The following is a 6,269-nucleotide window of genomic DNA, read 5'->3' on the forward strand; positions in this document are numbered from 1 at the left end:
CCATGTGTAACTCGTCGCCAGAACCACTGATTCCAGGTCATCTGTAAGTCTATGCTAGGTAAAGCTCCGCCTTATCAAGGCAATCACAGGCGGCCTAGTCCTCTCGCAGCAGTCCCTTCCAGCTGCAGTCAGAGCAGGAGATGTTCACCCCTCAGCTTACATTTACATTACAATCCCCAGCTTCAAGCTACAACCCCCAGGTTCAATCCCCAGCTTACATTTACATTACATTTAAGTCATTTAGCAGACGCTCTTATCCAGAGCGACTTACAAATTGGTGCATTCACCTTATTACATCCAGTGGAACAGTCACTTTACAATAGTGCATCTAAATCTTAAAGGGGGGTGAGAAGGATTACTTATCCTATCCTAGGTATTCCTTAAAGAGGTGGGGTTTCAGTTGTCTCCGGAAGGTGGTGATTGACTCCGCTGTCCTGGCGTCGTGAGGGAGTTTGTTCCACCATTGGGGGCCAGAGCAGCGAACAGTTTTGACTGGGCTGAGTGGGAACTGTAATTCCTCAGTGGTAGGGAGGCGAGGAGGCCAGAGGTGGATGAACGCAGTGCCCTTGTTTGGGTGTAGGGCCTGATCAGAGCCTGGAGGTACTGAGGTGCCGTTCCCCTCACAGCTCCGTAGGCAAGCACCATGGTCTTGTAGCGGATGCGAGCTTCAACTGGAAGCCAGTGGAGAGAGCGGAGGAGCGGGGTGACGTGAGAGAACTGCGGCGTTCTGGATGAGTTATAGGGGTTTAATGGCACAGGCAGGGAGCCCAGCCAACAGCGAGTTGCAGTAATCCAGACGGGAGATGACAAGTGCCTGGATTAGGACCTGCGCCGCTTCCTGTGTGAGGCAGGGTCGTACTCTGCGGATGTTGTAGAGCATGAACCTACAGGAACGGGCCACCGCCTTGATGTTAGTTGAGAACGACAGGGTGTTGTCCAGGATCACGCCAAGGTTCTTAGCGCTCTGGGAGGAGGACACAATGGAGTTGTCAACCGTGATGGCGAGATCATGGAACGGGCAGTCCTTCCCCGGGAGGAAGAGCAGCTCCGTCTTGCCGAGGTTCAGCTTGAGGTGGTGATCCGTCATCCACACTGATATGTCTGCCAGACATGCAGAGATGCGATTCGCCACCTGGTCATCAGAAGGGGGAAAGGAGAAGATTAATTGTGTGTCGTCTGCATAGCAATGATAGGAGAGACCATGTGAGGTTATGACAGAGCCAAGTGACTTGGTGTATAGCGAGAATAGGAGAGGGCCTAGAACAGAGCCCTGGGGGACACCAGTGGTGAGAGCGCGTGGTGAGGAGACAGACGCTGGGGGACACTCGCCACGCCACCTGGTAGGAGCGACCTGTCAGGTAGGACGCAATCCAAGCGTGGGCCGCGCCGGAGATGCCCAACTCGGGGAGGGTGGAGAGGAGGATCTGATGGTTCACAGTATCGAAGGCAGCTGATAGGTCTAGAAGGATGAGAGCAGAGGAGAGAGAGTTAGCTTTAGCAGTGCGGAGCGCCTCCGTGATACAGAGAAGAGCAGTCTCAGTTGAATGACTAGTCTTGAAACCTGACTGATTTGGATCAAGAAGGTCATTCAGAGAGAGATAGCGGGAGAGCTGGCCAAGGACGGCACGTTCGAGAGTTTTGGAGAGAAAAGAAAGAAGGGATACTGGTCTGTAGTTGTTGACATCGGAGGGATCGAGTGTAGGTTTTTTCAGAAGGGGTGCAACTCTCGCTCTCTTGAAGACGGAAGGGACGTAGCCAGCGGTCAGAGATGAGTTGATGAGCGAGGTGAGGTAAGGGAGAAGGTCTCCGGAAATGGTCTGGAGAAGAGAGGAGGGGATAGGGTCGAGCGGGCAGGTTGTTGGGCGGCCGGCCGTCACAAGACGCGAGATTTCATCTGGAGAGAGAGGGGAGAAAGAGGTCAGAGCACAGGGTAGGGCAGTGTGAGCAGAACCAGCGGTGTCGTTTGACTTAGCAAACGAGGATCGGATGACGTCGACCTTCTTTTCAAAATGGTTGACGAAGTCATCTGCAGAGAGGGGGGATTTATGTGGGAGGAGAAGGTGGCAAAGAGCTTCCTAGGGTTAGAGGCAGATGCTTGGAATTTAGAGTGGTAGAAAGTGGCTTTAGCAGCAGAGACAGAGGAGGAAAATGTAGAGAGAAGGGAGTGAAAGGATGCCAGGTCCGCAGGGAGGCGAGTTTTCCTCCATTTCCGCTCGGCTGCCCGGAGCCCTGTTCTGTGGGCTCGCAATGAGTCGTCGAGCCACGGAGCGGGAGGGGAGGACCGAGCCGCCTGGAGGATAGGGGACATAGAGAGTCAAAGGATGCAGAAAGGGAGGAGAGGAGGGTTGAGGAGGCAGAATCAGGAGATAGGTTGGAGAAGGTTTGAGCAGAGGGAAGAGATGATAGGATGGAAGAGGAGAGAGTAGCAGGGGGGAGAGAGAGCGAAGGTTGGGACGGCGCGATACCATCCGAGTAGGGGCAGTGTGGGAGGTGTTGGATGAGAGCGAGAGGGAAAAGGATACAAGGTAGTGGTCGGAGACTTGGAGGGGAGTTGCAATGAGGTTAGTGGAAGAACAGCATTTAGTAAAGATGAGGTCGAGCGTATTGCCTGCCTTGTGAGTAGGGGGGGAAGGTGAGAGGGTGAGGTCAAAAGAGGAGAGGAGTGGAAAGAAGGAGGCAGAGAGGAATGAGTCAAAGGTAGACGTGGGGAGGTTAAAGTCGCCCAGAACTGTGAGAGGTGAGCCATCCTCAGGAAAGGAGCTTATCAAGGCATCAAGCTCATTGATGAACTCTCCGAGGGAACCTGGAGGGCGATAAATGATAAGGATGTTAAGCTTGAAAGGGCTGGTAACTGTGACAGCATGGAATTCAAAGGAGGCGATAGACAGATGGGTAAGGGGAGAAAGAGAGAATGACAACATGGGAGAGATGAGGATCCCGGTGCCACCACCCCGCTGACCAGAAGCTCTCGGGGTGTGCGAGAACACGTGGGCGGACGAAGAGAGAGCAGTAGGAGTAGCAGTGTTGTCTGTGGTGATCCATGTTTCCGTCAGTGCCAAGAAGTCGAGGGACTGGAGGGAGGCATAGGCTGAGATGCACTCTGCCTTGTTGGCCGCAGATCGGCAGTTCCAGAGGCTACCGGAGACCTGGAACTCCACGTGGGTCGTGCGCGCTGGGACCACCAGATTAGGGTGGCCGCGGCCAGGCGGTGTGGAGCGTTTGTATGGTCTGTGCAGAGACGAGAGAACAGGGATAGACAGACACATAGTTGACAGGCTACAGAAGAGGCTACGCTAATGCAAAGGAGATTGGAATGACAAGTGGACTACACGTCTCGAATGTTCAGAAAGTTAAGCTTACGTAGCAAGAATCTTATTGACTAAAATGATTAAAATGATACAGTACTGCTGAAGTAGGCTAGCTGGCAGTGGCTGCGTTGTTTACTTTGTAGGCTAGCTGGCAGTGGCTGCGTTGTTGACACTACACTAATCAAGTCGTTCCGTTGAGTGTAATAGTTTCTACAGTGCTGCTATTCGGGGGCTAGCTGGCTAGCTAGCAGTGTTGATTACGTTACGTTGCGTTAAAAGAACGACAATAGCTGGCTAGCTAACCTATAAAATCGCTCTAGACTACACAATTATCTTTGATACAAAGACGGCTATGTAGCTAGCTATGTAGCTAGTTACGATCAAACAAATCAAACCGTTGTACTGTAATGAAATGAAATGAAAATGTGATACTACCTGTGAATGCGACCGGGTTGTTGAGTTCTATTCAGAAGACGTTGGCTAGCTGTTCTACATAGTCTAGCGTGGAAAACGTGGTAATTAACTATGACCATAATCCACTGCCTGTCTATTTGTCCGATCTGTGTGGGGCAGATAAAGATGAATGCGATAGTGTAGTTGCGTCTTGAGGCATCTACCGACTCAGAGTAGACGGAGGCAAATAAAAACAACACGAGGAACACTTTGTGCATGTTTCTCTTGACCGTTTCTTCAACAAAAAAAGTGCTGTAAACTTGTGAAAAGAGTGGAATGAAAAGTCCTATAAACACACTCGAAAGTTCACGTTGCCCACTGTATCACCTTGCTATTACACAACTTGTATCTTCCAATTCAGTCAGTCACATGTTCTCCATGTTTTCTTGCAAAGACCCAACTTCTACTTTCCAGAATGTTGAAATTCTAAGCAGGAAACAGAGATGTGCTAAATAATTTGGTCTTTTAATCTGAAGAACATGCGTTCAATCCCTGTTAGTACATTTATAGAACAGAAGTGGCATGGTTGCAAACTTTTATGGCATCATTTTCAAAAACTGAAGTTCATGTTTTCGATCCCTGTCCGTACCTGTTTTAAGAATTGCTGCTATCATTTCATTGTAGTTTCAATGCAGTGGTGTATATATAAAGTACAGTGTATTGATATTGTGTAGGGTTAGGGTTAGGTGCAGCAAACAAAGAGACACGGAGGAAGGCAGGAGAGAGAAGCTATGAGTAGCAGACCAAGACGCGACTGTGGACTTTGTTGTAAACAGAATATAGTGCGGCTAGATCGACATTTGAAGTCTGTACATGCACTTAAGTTTGGTACTATGGAATGGACGAATGCTATGCAATTTTCAGCCGGATTTCTACTGAGAGACAGCAGGCCGAATCAGTGCTTCAACCGCGGCCAGAGGACCCTGTGATTTTGCAGTGTTTACAAAGTGAGTTGTCCGTGGAGCAGCAGCTGGTGGACGAGTGTGATCAGACGGCAGGTTCAGCCAACCAGTTAAGTGGATATTGAACTGTGCTCGGAACCGAGGGAGCAAGGCTGCGTCGTGGCGACTTTCACTGATAGCGAGAGTGATGAAGACGGCGGTGTGCCGTCCCGAATTCAGGTTTGGAGTAATGCCATTTTGAACGAGTATGAAAACTATATTGTGGGTGTACACCCTTCAGTTAAACGAATTGACAATAGTCGCACCAGTATGTCCCGAGTACGGCAATTCCTCCACATTATGTCGGAGGGCAAGTCCGATGAAGGACTGTGTTTTCTGGATAACTACAGACGTGTGTCTGATTGGTATGCTCAATGTGACGGCCGTGGTTTGGCACCATCCACGTTAAAAATGTACCGAGCCGATGTTAGAAGTTTCCTCAATTATCTTATTCAGTTCCGGCCAGATGGTATGCAAGCTAAGGTCGCTGCAATTCGAAAGATGTTACTCTGCTTGGCGAAGATGGACAGGGACTCACGGCAGAGCCAGGCAACGTATAGGTCAAAATTCCGCCAACGCTGCAGGGACGAGGTGCTCAGCGCTGCGGAGTTAAAACGCTTTGTTGAGCTAAGCAATCAAGCCATTCCTTCAGTTCTAAGTAGGCTGGAGGAACGTGCCACATGCTCTGACAGGCGTAGGTTTGCAGCTCTCATGTCCAGCCGGTTGGCAATATTTAATGGCACTCGACGATCCCCAGTCACACTATTTAGTGTGAGTGATTGCAGTGAAGTAACCCCGGAAGGTGGGGGTTATCAGATGTGTGTAGCTTCCCACAAAACTAACTATAGGGTTAGGGTTAGTGCAGAATTGTCGGGGAGTGCAGAATTGTTCTATGTCAGGAGGAATACACTTGGCTTCAACGATTCCATCAAATCAGGCCTCATCTGAGTGGAATGACCTCAGACACAGAACTGTTCTTTTTCACATCCTGTGGTCAACCCTACGCTAATCTGTGTGAGTATGTGGGGAAAATCTTTGCAGAGTTTGGCATTGGAAGGAAAGTGACCTTCGGTACAATTCGACGCAGTGTTGCCACGTTGAACTTTAACCAAGGCTCAGTTACAGACCGGGGAACTGTTGCTGACCATATGTGTCACTCTCTGGAAACGCAGTCACGTTACTACCGGTACCATAATTTGCCCCAAAATGCCAGCCGGGCCTGGACACTGATTGAGGGTCAAATAAATCCATGATTAACTGATTAAATAAAGCATATTTGTTTGAAATTCACCCTTGTATTTGTGTCATTATGCATTAAAATGATTAAAAATGTGTTTCATTTTGGGTTACCAGGTGCCTATTTTCAATCACCAGTTGCACATAAAACATAGATTTATTTTAGAAAAGTTTGGACTTAGTAAATTTTCCAACATCTTTTAGATTCATCCATATAATCATAGTAATATTACTTCCCAGAATGAATCTGTACTACTTTTTAAAATTCACTAGATGTCGCCAACTGTACCATCTATCAGTCTCCAAAGTGGGCATTAATATGAGAATGACC

The sequence above is a fragment of the Oncorhynchus gorbuscha genome, unplaced genomic scaffold (assembly GCF_021184085.1).
Source record: "Oncorhynchus gorbuscha isolate QuinsamMale2020 ecotype Even-year unplaced genomic scaffold, OgorEven_v1.0 Un_scaffold_765, whole genome shotgun sequence".
Taxonomy (NCBI): Eukaryota; Metazoa; Chordata; class Actinopteri; order Salmoniformes; family Salmonidae; genus Oncorhynchus; species Oncorhynchus gorbuscha.